Genomic DNA, 19,200 nt, shown 5'->3' with positions numbered 1-19,200 from the left:
ATCCTGCTGAAGGACACAGGCGCCGCAACCACATCACTTTTAACTGTTTCTAGTGCACCCATTCCCCTCACACAACACTGCACTCATGCATGACAAATGTAATAATGACATGAGTTGGAGTTAAGTGAGACCATACATTTTTATTGTTAATGCACAATAATGTGGCCTTTGATTTCCTTGTTGTCACATGAGGACAGTATTGCTTCATACCTCCCCATGCAGGGGTAGAGGGCTTGCTTAGGTGTCCAGCATGGCCCTACACACCTTGTTCAGAATGTCACTAGCGCCTACGTACAGACGCACCGAGTCGTCTCTCAGGGTCCCGAGGGACGGTGTTGGCCCGTGATCCTGCTGTGGGCCTGCTGCTGCGGCGGCGTTCGGGCACCGCCGGCAAGGACATGCTGCTGTTGGTGGACGCAACCTCGCTGATATCGTCAACCCCCCCTGGTTTACCACGGGCAGTGGGCTGCATGCTGAGCACTGCTGCTGTCAGCTGTTCCAGTGACCTAGCCACATCCAGGCAACACTGTACCATTTGCCCCTGCATGGCAAGTGATCTGCGGGATAGTTGTGAGGTAGCATTGCCTGCTACGCGGTTTGACCTGGTGTAGGCCGACAGGCGGGCCAGTAGTTGGCAGTGGCGGCGGCGGGTCATGTCCTGCTGGGCTACCAGCATCTGACTATTTTCACGGACAGCTGCGGTCATCTTTCCGACATTGTTGGCAGTCTTCTGCAGCTAAAGATTTATCGCTGCCAGGTGACGCGCCTGGGTTTGGTGTACCGCCAGCATGCGGCATTCAATGGCCAGGCCAGGATCAGGTAGATGGAGTCCCCTGCCCGTGCCTGTTGAGGCTTGACGCTGCTGGTGCCTCAGTCCGCTGGACTGGGATCTTGCTCCGGCGGTGCGCCTCGTCTGCCTCCTAGCTGCTGGTGGTGTGGCCTGTACAACTGCCGTGGGTATCTGTTGGGGTGGTGGCTGGACACCTGTGGCTGCAGGGGTGGCCCTGTCCACACGGGGTGGTGGTGGTGGTGGAATCACTGCAGGTGGCTGGGATGGACCTGGTTGGTGGTCAGATTGGCCCTCACCCTCAGTGTCCTCCAGTAACTCCTCGATATGCAGGGCCTCGCTGTCAGTGCTGGGTTGGTCGGCAGCACCTGTGATGTGAAAGGGTGCATAATTAATGATATGTATCTTACACATGAGATGTTGCTACATGCATGCAGGCTTGCTTTCCCTGACTGGCTTTTGGAATGACTTTGATTTGACAGGTCTGGCTGTGTTGGGATATCCGGGGAATTATGATTACACTACAACTACCACAATGCATTGGGGCATTTCAGGTGTGCATGGCCTGTATTACTGGGGATGTCATATTGCTAGCATAGGAGTCATGGCCATTGTTAGGGGAGGGGGTCGCAGTCACATGGCACTTACCTTGTGATTGTTTGCTGTGCCGGGACGAGTCCAACTGAGTTACACCGACGCAGGCTTCTGGTGTGAGGGTGTCCTCGACACGGTCCTCCAATGGAGTGTTGGGTGTGGCAATTGGATCCCCTCCGCCAGTGGCAACTTGCTCCCCAAGCCTCTCCGCAATGCGCTCCTTTGCCCGACCTCTCATGTCGTACCAGCGCTTCATTAAGTTGTCGATTGACCGCTGGGTCACCCCGACTTCATTCACTTTCGCGCGGATGCGCAGCCAGATCCGGCGCTTGTCTGCCTCTGGCACCCTCCGGGAGTCCTTGCCGAAGAGGCGTACATGGTAATTGCAGACCCCCTCTATGAGGTGCTCAAGTTCTTGTTCTGAGAACTTAATTTTTCTCTTCCTGCCTTGGACACTGCTCCCTGCTGCTTCCTGGGACATGTTGGTGGTATGTGTCCTGCTGGGGTGCTGCAAAATCACTGTAGTTCAGCCCTTCACAATGCTGCTTCCACTGGCTGGCTCAGTGATCTGTTTGTGGGAGGGAAAAGGCTTCTTCCTGGTTGTGATGTCATCAATGGGCTCGAAATGCGACTTCCCGTTTTTGCGATCTCGCAGTTAGCAAGATCGCAAATTGCGATTTCGCTAATTGCGAGATGGCAATTTCAACATGGGAAACGGGCGAATCTGCGAATTTTACACGATTGTGGCAAAATCGCAATCGGTAATTGCGGCCGATTGCGATTCACATTTTTCTATCGCTTTTCTTCATGAATGTCATTCTGCGATTTTCAAATTGCGATTCGCTATTTTTCGTAATTTGAGAATCGCAGAATGGCACTTTGATGAATCTATGTGGGTAAACAACCGTTTCAACGCAACTTTTACAACGGCTACTTTTACAACGCAATTTTTACAACGCAGGATCCTTTACAACGAATGCCTTTACAACGCATGATATTACATCGCAGATGCCTTTACAACGCATGCCATTACAACATAAGTATAGGTAAGTATATAATTATAAAAAATATTTTATTTAATTACATTTTTTTAAAATAATTAAATATTAATTATTTAATATATATTATAAAAATTATCTTTTATATTTTTTTTATTTAAGTCATTTTAATATTAATTAAAAATGTTACCCCTACATTATCCAGCACTTACCCTACTATTACACCCCCCTGGAGTTAGAATAGTATTTTTTACCCCTACACTATCCAGCACTTACCCTACTATTACACCCCCTGGAGTTAGAATAGTAATTTTTACCCCTACACTATCCAGCACTTACCCTACTATTACACCCCCCTGGAGTTAGAATAGTAATTTTTACCCCTACACTATCCAGCACTTACCCTACTATTACTCCCCTATGGAGTTAGAATATTATTTTAAAACACCTACATTATTTATAAAAAATATATATATATTTTAAAAAATAAGAAAAATAAAGTAAATTAAATTAAATTAATTTTAAATAATTAATTAAAAAAAAATATTATATACTTACCTATACTTACGTTGTAATGGCATGCGTTGTAAAGGCATCTGCGATGTAATATCATGCGTTGTAAAGGCATTTGTTGTAAAGGATCCTGCGTTGTAAAAATTGCGTTGTAAAAGTAGGCGTTGTAAAAGCATGTGTCGTAACGTCATCCATCCATCTATGTGTAAATGGTTTGCCTATGGCTACCAAACCTTTGCATGTGGATATGCAAAAACAGCAATTTGCAGCCGAACGAAGGGTAGCAGAGTGCCCTTTGATGTTGCATGACTCGCCTGTTTGGGTTAAGAGACACATAAATTAAACTGACATGCCCCCTGATTTACATGGTGTGCCATAAGAACATACAATTGTGTGGCCGAATTGTGTAATAAAAGATCCTTGCACCATAAGTGAGACCATTGAGAGTCTGATACCTTTGTTAAAATATGGTGGCCGTAATGTATGTCCCTGTAGGGTAGAGATCCTGTAGAGTCGTGTTTCCAACCTCTCTTAACGCTGTGAGGGGACCATGCTCTTGCACCACGGACAACACTGCGTGACCAGCAATAGGCATCGCAGGCGTATACAAGGGGAGTTTCTGCGTGAATTTCCCTATCTCCTGCCATGCTGCAATAGTGGCATTCAGTGTCTTGATTTCTAGTCTGGGCGTTTATCGATCAGTGTGAGTGATGATGCCACATAAGGGTGTTGGATGGGTGTCCCCCTCCTCCACCGCCACATGCGGTATGTATTCGTGCGGCTTGAACCAGAAGTAAGCGTATTGCGCTTGCCTACATAAGTAATACACATAGAAATCTGGCGCGGCAAAGCCACCCAAGTCAAAGGGCAGCGCTAGCGTACGCCAGCTAAGCCTCGGCTGCCGGTTTCCCCATACCAACCGTAGTAGCTGCGTCTGTAATGTTTTGAAAAAGTTTTAAGTCAGTGGTATAGGTATATTACTGAATAGATACAATAATTTTGGAAGGACAATCATCTTAATTATCGCAATCCGATCAGCCAAGGAAAGTGGCAAGCCACCCCAGCGGTCTATCTGTTGTACCAAACCTGTGTAGGCGCGCCCGTAATTTTCCCGTATTACCACTTCCGGTTCTCTATGAAGCCACACCCCCAGGTATTTTACGGGGTCCACCGCCCAAATCAGTGGGTATTCCACTTGAGGCTGGGTAGTAATAGTAGTTAATGGGATGATAACCGAATTATCCCAGTTAATCTGGAGACCTGAGCATAAACCGAATCTAATGTACTCGTGTAGCACTTGTGCCAGATATCTCTGCGGTTCTCGAATGTACAGGACCATATCGTCCGCGTAAAGCGATATCCCTATTGGACAATTGTTAAAATTTATTGCGGTTTCCCTGTGCCCTTGCCGTATTCTACATGCTAAAGGCTCTAGCGCTATAGCAAATAACAGGGGGGATAAGAGGCACCCCTGTCGTGTGCCCCCATCTATAGCAAACGGCTCTGGGGTGAACCTCCCCACCCGAACCCTGGCCGAGGAATCTGCACAGAGGACCTGAATCCATTTGAGAAAGATCGGCGGAAACCCCATTCGACAAAGTATATACCACATATAACTCCTTTCAATCGAATCAAACACTTTTGCAGCGTCCAGAACAGCCACCGCTGCCAGGTCTGGGTTAAGTACATGAAACATGCCAAATATAGTTCTCAAATTCCGGGAGGAGTAGGAGGGGCATTAATGGGAGCAATTTGGTGGCTAAAACTTTTGCCAATATTTTCACGTCCAAATTGATCAGTGATAGGGGGTGATATGACTCACATTTAGCAGGTGGCTTATCCGTTTTAAGCAGGGTAATAATGAGGGCCTGACGCAAGGATGGTGGGAGTTCGCCCATCTCATGAGCCTCAGCATACATGGCCAGCAGGTGGGGTACCAAAATATCAGCATACGCTTTATAAAATTCTGCAGTGAGTCCATCAGGCCCCGGCGCCTTATTGTTAGGCAGCGCGAGGATGACCTCCCGGACATCCTCTTCAGTGATTGGCAGGTCCAAGTACTTCCTATGTATATCCGATAGCCAGGCGCACGCAGTGTCTTCTAAATAGACATCTAGGGCAGCGACATCCGTCTCCCCCCGACATGTATGTGTTAACGTAGAACGCGTGAAATTGTTCGACTATGGATTGTGGAGAGTAATACAGTGTCCCATCTGTGCCATGTAGGACCTATCCCGTAACCTGTTGGCTAGAACCCTCCCCAACCAACAAACCTCGCCATAAGCCCTGGCCACATGTCGTTTAGAAAGATATTTGATTTCGACTTCTGAAAGCGAATTGTATTCCTCAACGTGCTCACGTATTTGGGCGAGTGTAGCTTGTGTTGGCGTGAGGTTATATTGACGTTCGAGATTCTCAGGTTTACGCTCTAACGCCCGTAGTTGTGTTCTAAGATCACGGAGGATCCCTGCAGTAGTGCTAATGCATACCCCCCTGATGGTCACTTTAAACACCTCCCACAGGATGGCCTGGCCATCTACGGACCCCACATTATGTGTGAAAAATTGTAGTATAGCCGTTCTGATGGCTTCCGCGTAAGTCGGGTCCAGAAGCGCCTCAGCCCTGAAACGCCATGTGAAGGGTCTATGCGACTGTAACGGGACAACAAACTCCAGAATGACTGGGTTATGATCCCATAGTGTGCGTGGGAGTGTGTGTATCCCTACCACCCAAGTGTTGGCCTCAGCGCTAAGCAGCCAGTAATCTAAGCGTGACCAGCTATTAAATGCGGGTGTAACATGCGTGCCCTCTAGCCGCCCCATATTGTGCACTCGCCAGGCATCTGCCAAATCCAGCTCCAACATCATATCAGTGACACATTTGGCAACTTTAACCATTTGCGCACCTTCAGGATTGGACTTATCAACCAGAGGGTTGAGGTGTGTATTCAGGTTTCCCCCCAACAGGAGCGGCTCCTCCGGCCAGGACCGCACCACCGTGAGCATTTGCAAGAAGGGTGATATATCATCTACCACAGGGCAATACATGTTGATTATTGTCACAAGAGTGGGACCTAATTTGCCCTGTACCATCGCCCAGCGCCCTTCGGTGTCTGTGCGAGTGCGTAATGCTGTAAACTCTACTCCTCTCTTAACCAAAATGAGGACCCCTCTGGCGTAGGCGGAATACGAGGAAGCCAGCCTATATGCCGCCCATCTACTTGCTACAGTGGTTTCAGTAGTTTTACTCAAATGAGTTTCCTGGAGAAGGGCTATTTTTACATTATGCCTCTCTAGGTGAGCGAGAACTTGTCTGATCTTACGAGGTGAATTGAGCCCTCTCACATTCCAAGTTATGCATATGGTCTTATCGCCCGTTGCCCCAATCTCCACATAATACCATTATCAAGTAGTATGGCGCCTGGCTGTCCCACTCGCACATCATGATCCAACCACACTCCATGTACTGCAGGCTGAAAAAAAACAACCCCCCCCACCCACTTCAGCAACCCCAACAAGCCAAAGACATACCCCACATACAACTCCCACTCCCTCAAAACCAAAATTTAATGAAACCTCAGCTGGGTTGTACCGATGGGGGATCGTAGCGGCAGGTCCTCACCTCATCATGTGAGGTAGAGGGGCCACCTAAGGTACATCAAATTCCACACCTCAGTCGCACCCCAGGTGTCGCTCTAACCTGCAAACTCTGCACCGATCAGCCAGGCAGTCGTCAAAGCTAACAATGTCATCATTATTCACATGTGGCGCAATCTAATGAGAAGCAACAGTAGTGTCCCAAATCTCAACAGTACACATCGGCATTTCCACAATAACATCGTAAGATACATCAGTAAACAAGGCACTCAATAACCCCGCCTTCTCTAGTCCTTATGTTTCAATCCAGCTCAACCGAGCGCACCAATGCTCACTCACTCTGTACGAAGTCCTGCGTCTCGTCTGTCCCAAAATATAGTCCATCATGAGGGTCTGTCCAGCCGAAGCCATAAAATACTATACAAACAGAGACTTCCTGGCCTACACACAATGTCAGTCATCAATGTCATCTGTGTGAGCAGGAGATCTGCTCCGACGGCGCAGTGATTTAGCATAGTCCATCGCTAATTTATGACACGTAAAAATCTTAGAGTCAGCTGCCTCACCGATACGCAGTCGCGCCAGGTACAGCATGGCGTATCTAATTTGTTCTTGCATCAGCATCTTCTTTACTCCCTGGAATTCCTTACGCCCTGCCTGGACCGTGGCCGTAAAATCAGGAAAGAAGGAGAGCGTATTTCCCTAGTGATTAATGGTGCCCCTTTGGCGCGTGATGGTTAACACCGTATCGAGGTCTCTGTAATTTAACAGTCTGGCAATTATCGGCTTTGCCGGGGCCCCCGGGGGGGGGGACGTGCCACCAAGGACCGATGCGCACACTCCACCGCAAACATGGGCAACAGGAATTCCGCCCCACAGACGTCATGCAAAAGGTTTTCGACATAATCCTCGAGGCGGCCAACGTTGGTGGTTTCCGGTACGCCTAAAATGCGTACGTTGTTGCGACTTGAGCGCGCCTCTATATCTTCATTTTTGGCCTGGATCACTGCAAGTAATTTTGCCATGTCTGATTGCTTCGAGCTGACCTTCGGCTGACCATCTTCTGCATCTGAAATGTGCAGCCTGCTTATCGTGCTTAGAGGAGAAGTGATCCATCCGCCCATTTAAAGCTTCAATTTTTCCATCAATGGCTTGAAGGCTAGCATGGATGGCGGCCAGAGATTTCTCCAAGGCCGTAGGCGCCGGCGTTGATGAATCAAGTTCTGTATCTGAGGAGACCTGTTGCGACAATTTACCACCTTTGCGCTGCTCAAACATAAGCTTTGACTGAGTTTTTTCGGGCTTGCCCATAGCGACGCCTGATATAGCCAGTCTTGTCAAGCTGAAATGATGAGGTCAGTTCACGCTATATAAGAGACAGCTTTCCCACAGATTACTGTAGGTTACTACCAGCGCTAACCGGAAGGCTCCCCGCTGAACTTGGCGCAATTATGCTTCTGGGAGGCAGCACTAGCTCAGTGGGCAACAAAGGGGCATCTGCACACTCCGAGTACCTCCCCCGCTGGACCCCACAGTTCCAGGCTCAGTCCCCAAAAGCCACAGTCCTCAAGCCTCCCAACTCCAGCTAAATGCCAGTCACGCTAGGCTGCCTCAGCTCTCAGGACTCTACACTTGTGGAACATGCAGGGGTCACTGTGCACCTCCACGTAGTCGTCGATGCAGCGCTTCAGCCACCAAAGGCCCTTGCCAATTGCAGCTGCGGTACCTGCCTCCACCACGTCTCCGTTACTCCCGATGCCCCGGGGGCACCGTGCTGCAAGAGATCAATCACCGGCACCGACTCACCACAGGGAGCAGTCGTGGCTCCGATGCAGGCCGCAAATCCAGCCGCTCGGGGGAGACACGCCCCCACATTCTCCCCGCGGCCTCCGCCGGGCGCTCCAATTGTCACCGCCGACGGCCGACACTCACTCCGCTCTTTACCGGCACTGTCAGGCCGCACCAACAGAGCGCCTCCAGGCCGCCAGTGTCTCTCCGCGCGTCCACGATGCACAGAATGAGCATTCCGGCAATCAGCCTCCCAGCTTGGCCTCCGCAGCTCCGGCCGCCATCACCATGCGGTCCGCGAGATGTCGCTCCATAGGCTCACCATACAGGGGCGCCCAGCAACAGCAGTTACACCAACCGGGAGTCTGGCATAATCTGCTACAGAGCCAACGGTGTTCCACCCTAGATGGACCAGGTTGGGACAGGATATTGTAGGATATCGTTAAATGGCCGGCTGAGATACACTAGTGTGCGGCCATTTTGCCGGTCGCCAAGCCACGCCCCCCACAGAGACACACTTACCGCACTTCGGGTACATGGACATGACCGAGACACCCCGTTTTATTTTCCGGATAGGGACACCCCTTCGCTGACCTGAGTACACCGCACCAGAACACGTCTGTTGTGCATGCAGAAAGATGCATGCATAGCTACATGTCCAGGGTCAGAGCCAACGCTGAGGTGACATGGTAACGTCTGCTGAAGACAGCACACTGTGATGTGGCAGGGCCTGTGCCTATCATGCTAACACAATAACCACATGGACACACTTGCTCAGATCCAGGTTTGGGGGGCGTTGGCGGTCTGGGGGTTGTGCGATGAGTCTGGGTGTTCTGGTGTGACTCTTGGCTGTGTTTCCTTTCATGCTGCAGGTAGTCGTCCTGCTTAACACCAGCAGATACTAGGTGTAAAATCCCTGGTGGTAACATAGCTTATAGCCGGAATTTCTTTTGCATTGCAGTTGTTGTGAAAGTTGTGATGTGATTTTTTCGTCTGCAGAACAATATACCAACTGGGCAGTGTATCCCGTAAAGATCCAGCACCTGATGCACTCTTGCCAATCAATATAAATACAATGAGATTTCTTCACGGTCCTCCAATGGAGTGTTGGGTGTGGCAATTGGATCCCCTCCGCCGGAGGCAACTTGCTCCCCAAGCCTCTCCGCAATGCACTCCTTTGCCCGACCTCTCAGGTCATACCAGCGCTTCTTTAAGTCGTCGATTGACCGCTGTGTCACCCCGACTACATTCACTTTCGCGCGGATGCGCAGCCAGATCCGGCGCTTGTCTGCCTCTGGCACCCTCCGGAGTCCTTGCCAAAGGGGCGTACATGGTCATTGCAGACCCCCTCTATGAGGTGCTCAAGTTCTTGTTCTGAGAACTTAATTTTTCTCTTCCTGCCTTGGACACTGCTCCCTGCTGCTTCCTGGGACATGTTGGTGGTATGTGTCCTGCTGGGGTGCTGCAAAATCACTGTAGTTCAGCTCTTCACAATGCTGCTTCCACTGGCTGGCTCAGTGATCTGTTTGTGGGAGGGAAAAGCCTACTTCCTGGTTGTGATGTCATCAATGGCTTGAAATGCGACTTCCCGTTTTTGCGATCTCGCAGTTAGCAAGATCGCAAATTGCGATTTCGCTAATTGCGAGATCGCAATTTCAACATGGGAAACGGGCGAATCTGCGAATTTTACACGATTGTGGCAAAATCGCAATCGGTAATTGCGGCCGATTGCGATTCGCATTTTTCTATTGCTTTTCTTCAAGAATGTCATTCTGCGATTTTCAAATTGCGATTCGCTATTTTTCGTAATTTGAGAATCGCAGAATGGCACTTTGATGAATCTATGTGGGTAAACAACCGTTTCAACGCAACTTTTACAACGCCTACTTTTACAACGTAATTTTTACAACGCAGGATCCTTTACAACGAATGCCTTTACAACGCATGATATTACATCGCAGATGCCTTTACAACGCATGCCATTACAACGTAAGTATAGGTAAGTATATAATTATAAAAAATATTTTATTTAATAAATTTTTTTTTAAATAATTAAATATTAATTATTTAATATATATTATAAAAAATTATCATTTATAAAAAAATTATTTAAGTCATTTTAATATTAATTAAAAATGTTACCCCTACATTATCCAGCACTTACCCTACTATTACACCCCCCTGGAGTTAGAATAGTAATTTTTACCCCTACACTATCCAGCACTTACCCTACTATTACACCCCCCTGGAGTTAGAATAGTAATTTTTACGCCTACACTATCCAGCACTTACCCTACTATTACTCCCCTATGGAGTTAGAATATTATTTTAAAACACCTACATTATTTATAAAAAATATATATATATTTTAAAAAATAAGAAAAATAAAGTAAAATAAAAATTAAATTAAATTAATTTTAAATAATTAATAAAAAAAAAAATATTATATACTTACCTATACTTACGTTGTAATGGCATGCGTTGTAAAGGCATCTGCGATGTAATATCATGCGTTGTAAAGGCATTTGTTGTAAAGGATCCTGCGTTGTAAAAATTGCGTTGTAAAAGTAGGCGTTGTAAAAGCATGCGTCGTAACGTCATCCATCCATCTATGTGTAAATGGTTTGCCTATGGCTACCAAACCTTTGCATGTGGATATGCAAAAACAGCAATTTGCAGCCGAACGAAGGGTAGCAGAGTGCCCTTTGATGTTGCATGACTTGCCTGTTTGGGTTAAGAGACACATAAATTAAACTGACATGCCCCCTGATTTACATGGTGTGCCATAAGAACATACAATTGTGTGGCCGAATTGTGTAATAAAAGATCCTTGCACCATAAGTGAGACCATTGAGAGTCTGATACCATTGTTAAAATATGGTGGCCGTAATGTATGTCCCTGTAGGGTAGAGATCCTGTAGAGTCGTGATTCCAACCTCTCTTAACGCTGTGAGGGGACCATGCTCTTGCACCACGGACAACACTGCGTGACCAGCAATGGGCATCGCAGGCGTATACAAAGGGAGTTTCTGCGTGCGTTTCCCTATCTCCTGCCATGCTGCAATAGTGGCATCCAGCGTGTTGATTTCTAGTCTGGGCGTTTGTCGGTCAGTGTGAGTGATAATGCCACATAAGGTTGTTGGATGGGTGTCCCCCTCCTCCACCGCCACATGCGGTATGTATTTGTGCGGCTTGAACCAGAAGTAAGCGTATTGCGCTTGCCTACATAGTGAAGTAGTGTGGCTCACTGGTTAGAGGCGGCAGACCCGAGAGCAGAGGACGGCCCGGGACCAGGGTTCGATTCCCGGCGCGGCAGGTTTCTGGACCAGGGTCAGCGGACTCGATAATTCTCTCGCCTCGGTGCCCACTCTGATCAGCGTTCACACTCGGCAACTCTGGGCATTAGCTTGCCTCATCTTCACTAAAGGCCCCACCAGACCGCCGGGGATGCCTGGTCTCACCCTGGAGATACCCATTAAGGGACCATCTCTCAGGGAAGCCAGGAAGGGTTTCGCAGCGGTCGAAGCGCCTTGGGACCCTACGGGTAAGTAGTGCGCTATATAAATGCCTATACATACATATACATACACATACATACATACATAAGTAATACGCATAGAAATCTGGCGCGGCAAAGCCACCCAAGTCAAAGGGCAGCGCTAGCATACGCCAGCTAAGCCTCGGCTGCCGGTTTCCCCATACCAACCGTATTAGCTGCGTCTGTAATGTTTTGAAAAGTGTTTAGTCAGTGGTATAGGTATATTACTGAATAGATACAATAATTTTGGAAGGACAATCATCTTAATTATCGCAATCCGATCAGCCAGGGAAAGTGGCAAGCCAGCCCAGCGGTCTATCTGTTGTACCAAACCTGTGTAGGCGCTCCCGTAATTTTCCCATATTACCACTTCCGGTTCTCTATGAAGCCACACCCCCAGGTATTTTACGGGGTCCACCGACCAAATCAGTGGGTATTCCACTTGAGGCTGGGTAGTAATAGTAGTTAATGGGATGATAACCAATTTATCCCAGTTAATCTGGAGACCTGAGCATAAACCGAATCTAATGTACTCGTGTAGCACTTGTGACAGATATCCCTGCGGTTCTCGAATGTACAGGACCATATCGTCCGCGTAAAGTGATATCCCTATCGGACGATTGTTAAAATTTAATGCGGTTTCCCTGTGCCCTTGCCGTATTCTACATGCTAAAGGCTCTAGCGCTATAGCAATTAACTGGGGGGATAAGAGGCACCCCTGTCGCGTGCCCCCATCTTTAGCAAACGGCTCTGGGGTGAACCTCCCCACCCGATCCCTGGCCGAGGAATCTGCACAGAGGACCTGAATCCATTTGAGAAAGATCGGCGGAAACCCCATTCGACAAAGTATATACCACATATAACTCCTTTCAATCGAATCAAACGCTTTTGCAGCGTCCAGAACAGCCACCGCTGCCAGGTCTGGGTTAAGTACATGAAACATGCCAAATATAGTTCTCAAATTCCGGGAGGAGTAGGAGGGGCATTAATGGGAGCAATTTGGTGGCTAAAACTTTTGCCAATATTTTCGCGTCCACATTGATCAGTGATAGGGGGTGATATGACTCACATTTAGCAGGTGGCTTATCCTTTTTAAGCAGGGTAATAATGAGGGTCAGACACAAGGATGGTGGGAGTTCGCCCATCTCATGAGCCTCAGCATACATGGCCAGCAGGTGGGGTACCAAAATATCAGCATACGCTTTATAAAATTCTGCCGTGAGTCCATCAGGCCCCGGCGCCTTATTGTTAGGCAGCGCGAGGATGACCTCCCGGACATCCTCTTCAGTGATTGGCAGGTCCAAGTACTTCCTATGTATATCCGATAGCCAGGCGCACGCAGTGTCTTCTAAATAGACATCTAGGGCAGCGACATCCGTCTCCCCCCGACATGTATGTGTTAACGTAGAACGCGTGAAATTGTTCGACTATGGATTGTGGAGAGTAATGCAGTGTCCCATCTGTGCCATGTAGGACCTATCCCGTAACCTGTTGGCTAGAACCCTCCCCAACCTACAACCCTCGCCATAAGCCCTGGCCACATGTCGTTTAGAAAGATATTTGATTTCAACTTCTGAAAGTGAATTGTATTCCTCAACATGCTCACGTATTTGGGCGAGTGTAGCTTGTGTTGGCGTGAGGTTATATTGACGTTCGAGATTCTCAGGTTTACGCTCTAACGCCCGTAGTTGTGTTGTAAGATCACGGAGGATCCCTGCAGTAGTGCTAATGCATACCCCCTGATGGTCACTTTAAACACCTCCCACAGGATGGCCTGGCCATCTACGGACCCCACATTATGTGTGAAAAATTGTAGTATAGCCGTTCTGATGGCTTCCGCGTAAGTCGGGTCCAGAAGCGCCTCAGCCCTGAAACGCCATGTGAAGGGTCTATGCGACTGTAACGGGACAACAAACTCCAGAATGACTGGGTTATGATCCCATAGTGTGCGTGGGAGTGTGTGTATCCCCACCACCTAAGTGTTGGCCTCAGCGCTAAGCAGCCAGTAATCTAAGCGTGACCAGCTATTAAATGCGGGTGTAACATGCGTGCCCTCTAGCCGCCCCATATTGTGCACTCGCCAGGCATCTGCCAAATCCAGCTCCAACATCATATCAGTGACACATTTGGCAACTTTAACCATTTGCGCACCTTCAGGATTGGACTTATCAACCAGAGGGTTGAGGTGTGTATTCAGGTCTCCCCCCAACAGGAGCAGCGCCTCCGGCCAGGACCGCACCACCGTGAGCATTTGCAAGAAGGGTGATATATCATCTACCACAGGGCAATACATGTTGATTATTGTCACAAGAGTGGGACCTAATTTGCCCTGCACCATCGCCCAGCGCCCTTCGGTGTCTGTGCTAGTGCGTAATGCTGTAAACTCTACTCCTCTCTTAACCAAAATGAGGACCCCTCTGGCGTAGGCGGAATACGAGGAAGCCAGCCTATATGCCGCCCATCTACTTGCTACAAAGGTTTCAGTAGTTTTACTCAAATGAGTTTCCTGGAGAAGGGCTATTTTTACATTATGCCTCTCTAGGTGAGCGATAACTTGTCTGATCTTACGAGGTGAATTGAGCCCTCTCACATTCCAAGTTATGCATATGGTCTTATCGCCCGTTGCCCCTATCTCCACAAAATACCATTATCAAGTAGTATGGCGCCTGGCTGTCCCACTCGCACATCACGATCCAACCACACCCCATGTACTGCAGGCTGAAAAAAAAAAAACCCGCCCTCCCCCACCCACTTCAGCAACCCCAACAAGCCAAAGATATACCCCACATACAACTCCCACTCCCTCAAAACCAAAATTTAATGAAACCTCAGCTGGGTTGTGCCGATGGGGGATCGTAGCGGCAGGTACTCACCTCATCATGTGAGGTAGAGGGGCCACCTAAGGTACATCAAATCCCATACCTCAGTCGCACCCCAGGTGTCGGTCTAACCTGCGAACTCTGCACCGATCAGCCAGGCAGTCGTCAAAGCTAACAATGTCATCATTATTCACATGTGGTGCAATCTAATGAGAAGCAACAGTAGGGTCCCAAATCTCAACAGTACACATCGGCATTTCCACAATAACATCGTAAGATACATCAATAAACAAGGCACTCAATAACCCCGCCTTCTCTAGCCCTTATGTTTCAATCCAGCTCAACCGAGCGCAACAATGTTCACTCACTCTGTACGAAGTTCTGCGTCTCGTCTGTCCCAAAATATAGTCCGTCATGAGGGTTTGTCCAGCCGAAGCCATAAAAGACTATACAAACAGAGACTTCCTGGCCTACACACAATGTCAGTCATCAATGTCATATGTGTGAGCAGGAGATCTGCTCCGACGGCGCAGTGATTTAGCATAGTCCATCGCTAATTTAGGATTCGTAAAAATCTTCAGCTGCCTCACCGATACGGAGTCGCGCCAGGTACAGCATGGCGTATCTAATTTGTTCTTGCATCAGCATCTTCTTCACTCCCTGGAATTCCTTATGCGCTGCCTGGACCGTGGCCGTAAATTCAGGAAAGAAGGAGAGCATATTTCCCTGGTGATTAATGGTGCCCCTTTGGCACGTGATGGTTAACACCGTATCGCGGTCTCTGTAATTTAACAGTCTGGCACGGGGGGGACGTGCCGCCAAGGACCGATGCGCACGCTCGACCGCAAACATGGGCAACAGGGATTCCGCCCCACAGACGTTATGCAAAAGGTTTTCGACATAATCCTCGAGGCGGCCAACGTTGGTGGTTTCCGGTACGCCTAAATTGCGTACGTTGTTGCGCCTTGAGCGCGCCGCTATATCTTCATTCTTGGCCTGGATCACTGCAAGTAATTTTGCCATGTCTGATTGCTTCGAGCTGACCTTCTGCAGACCATCTTCCGTATCTGAAATGCGCAGCCTGCTTATCGAGCTTAGAGGAGAAGTGATCCATCCGCCCATTTAAAGCTTCAATTTTTCCATCAATGGCTTGAAGGCTAGCATGGATGGCGGCCTGCAATTTCTCTAAGGCCGTAGACGCCGGCCTTGATGAATCAAGTTCTGTATCTGAGGAGACCTGTTGCGACAACTTACCACCTTTGCGCTGCTCAAACGTAAGCTTTGACTGAGTTTTTTCGGGCTTGCCCATAGCGACGCCTGATAAAGCCAGTCTTGTCAAGCTGAAATGATGAGGTCAGTTCACGCTATATAAGAGACAGCTATCCCACAGATTACTGTAGGTTACTACCAGCGCTGACCGGAAGGCTCCCCGCTGAACTTGGCGCAATGATGCTTCTGGGAGGCAGCACTAGCTCAGTGGGCAACAAAGGCGCATCTGCACACTCCGAGTACCTCCCCCGCTGGACCCCACAGGTCCAGGCTCAGTCCGCAAAAGCCACAGTCCTCAAGCCTCCCAACTCCAGCTAAATGCCAGTCACGCTAGGCTGCCTCAGCTCTCAGGCCTCTACACTTGTGGAACATGCAGGGGTCACTGTGCACCTCCACGTAGTCGTCGATGCAGTGCTTCAGCCACCAAAGGCCCTTGCCAATTGCCGCTGCGGTACCTGCCTCCACCACGTCTCCGTTACTCCTGATGCCCCGGGGGCACCGTGCTGCAAGAGATCAATCACCGGCACCGACTCACCACAGGGAGCAATCGTGGCTCCGATGCAGGCCGCAAATCCAGCCGCTCGCGGGAGACACGCCCCCACAGTCTCCCCCGCGGCCTCCGCCGGGCGCTCCGATTTTCACCGCCGACGGCCGACACTCACTCCGCTCTTTACCCGCACTGTCAGGCCGCACCAACAGAGCGCCTCCAGGCCGCCAGTGTCTCTCCGCGCGTCCGCGATGCACAGAATGAGCATTCCGGCAATCAGCCTCCCAGCTTGGCCTCCGCAGCTCCGGCCGCCATTACCATGCGGTCCGCGAGATGCCGCTCCATAGGCTCACCATACAGGGGCTCCAGCCCTGATGCACTATTGCCAATCAATATAAATACAATGAGATTTCTTCATGATTTTGTGTGTACAATGTAAGTGCTGCCACTACCTCAGTGCCATCCAATACAGGATTTTAGTATTTAGAATAAATCGCAAAGGTGTAGCTCCTGTCTTTTTGCACGGGAACGGCTACTCTGCATTCCATTATCAGCACTTTAATGCAACTAAAGTTGAGATAAATCTAACACAGTATTCAGAAGTAGGTGCAAACTACAGAGATCATCAGTATTCCCGTGATAAGTGCCCCAAAATTTAACACCACGGTGGATACCACCAAATAACAGTAATAAGAACAAGAAAGTCACACAGCAGTTAAGAAAACAACCAAAAAGGTTAATCATTTTTGTTTGTCAAACTTCATTTTTTAATAAACGTACATAAATCATAAACTATTTTCAAATTTTATTTTTTTATTAACATATTATATATTTATTTATGTTCACTGAAAAAACCATAGGTTTCAGTCACGTTATAGTTACATGTCATGAGTGATGTCACTGACCATGTCATGAGTGAGTAATATGTGACGTCATCAGCAGTGCATTGCGGACGCGCGAGTTATAGTTAGCTGAACTAACTATAACAGGGGAATTTCAATGGTTGTGTATGAGAAAAATGTCCAGCTAACTATAACGCCCCTGAAACCTATGGTTTTTTTCAGTGAATTTCTAAGGTTTTTTAAATGCTAATTCCTAACTATAACATGCTTGAAACCTATGGTTTTTTCAGTGAATTTGTAAGGTTTTGTTAAATGATAATTCCTATTTATAATGTTCAAAAAGCATAACCGTTTTTTTCTATCTTTTTTAATTATCATCCCATTCTCAACGTAGTAAAAACTGCAAAAATTACCGCTCTTCAATTTATTCCTCTCCAAGAAAATTGCTACAAACCAGTACCACAACTAATGTTAATAATATACAAACTAGGCGTTCTCGTAGAAAAAACTAAAAAAACACCACTACCCCAACTTTCAAAAACAAACCAAATCTACAATGCTATCCAAAAAAAAGGCGATAGTTCCATTTACCTCTAACAAATGAATATCAACATTTAACTAGTGTAAGGACGTCGACTATGTACTGTGTAAATTACATCCAACTCACACCCTTATGTAAAGACAAATATGTAATAGAGGTACTAATTATACACTTCCAACACCCAACAAAATAACAACATTTAGCACCACCACCAAAAGAACCACCCCTGCTGACCGCTCCCTCTCTACTACCTCAGACGCAGCGCAAAACAGGACAACGGAACTTCCCAAAATATTATATCCCCTCAACAGCACGCTAGCTCAATGTTCAGAGATGTGGCAATCAACTATGTGCAAGGGAAGTTCTCACACAGCAACAATATTGTGCACACTGCTAATACTACCAATGATATGCTATACACAACACACTATAGAAACCAAAAACTTTTCCGTGTGTAGATATGCTATTTATACATGTAGTGTACTGCACAGTGGACGCAACCATATTATCTCAGACACTGGGGACTATTTCAGTCATGTAGCTGTGTTGTCTCCCCCCTCCCTTGAAGCAGAAGCGGAGTGTCCTGCTCCAACGTACGCAACGTCAGCATAAGACTATAAATAATTAGCCTACACCTTGGGCGTTGTTCACTTCTGCAAAGAGAAGAGACTCCGCCACAGCGAAGGTCCGCACCCTGCCACGTGGCTGCCGCCATGATCACATGCCTCCTCGATACAGGCCCATTCCGAACTCAACGCCACAGCACCTCAGACTTTTGTCTCTATCGACTACTGCCTTCAATCTCCACTGCGGACAGCAGGGTTCACAACTTGAATTCAGCTTTGCATATGCACTACGGACAGCATTGAATGCAGCCTTGCTTTATTTAAGGTAGAGACAATTGTACTCTATGTCTTCCGATTTTGTAAAAGGATGTGACAAAAAGCATTTGTCTATAACTGTGCTGACTACAGCCTTCGATCTACACTGTGGACAGAAGGGTTCACAATTTGAATTCAGCTTTGCATCAACACTATGGACAGCATTGAAATCAGCCTTGATTGATTTAGGACTGAGACAATTTTGTTAAATGATGTGACAAAAACATGCCTCAATGTCTGTACTGAGTACTGCCTTCAAATGTACACTGCGATCAACAGAGTTTACCACTTGATACCAGTAGTGCAGAAACTCTACAGACAATATTGAATTCAGTCTCGATTTATTTAAGGCAGAGACAATTGTACTATGTCCTCAGATTTTGGTAAAATAAGTGACAAAAAGCATTCCTCAATGTCTGTGTCAACTACTGCCTTCAATCTTCACTGAGGGCAGCAGGGTTCACAACTTGAATTCAGTTTTGCATCAACACTACGGACAGCATTGAAATTAGCCTTGATGTATGTAAGACAGGGACAATTTTGTGAA

The 19,200-nt window shown here is 47.7% G+C and overlaps 1 long non-coding RNA gene across 1 annotated transcript in view; it reads left to right on the top strand.

Annotated features, from left to right (window-relative positions):
• Positions 1 to 19,200, top strand: part of LOC144780835 (uncharacterized) — a 431,615-nt gene that overhangs the window by 8,391 nt on the left and 404,024 nt on the right. The gene's annotated exons all lie outside the window — the stretch shown is intronic.

This window comes from Lissotriton helveticus, chromosome 9 (genome assembly GCF_964261635.1).
Source record: "Lissotriton helveticus chromosome 9, aLisHel1.1, whole genome shotgun sequence".
NCBI lineage: Eukaryota > Metazoa > Chordata > Amphibia > Caudata > Salamandridae > Lissotriton > Lissotriton helveticus.
The sequence above is the reverse complement of the archived record's forward strand: the minus strand, read 5'-3'. Positions and strand labels throughout refer to the sequence as shown.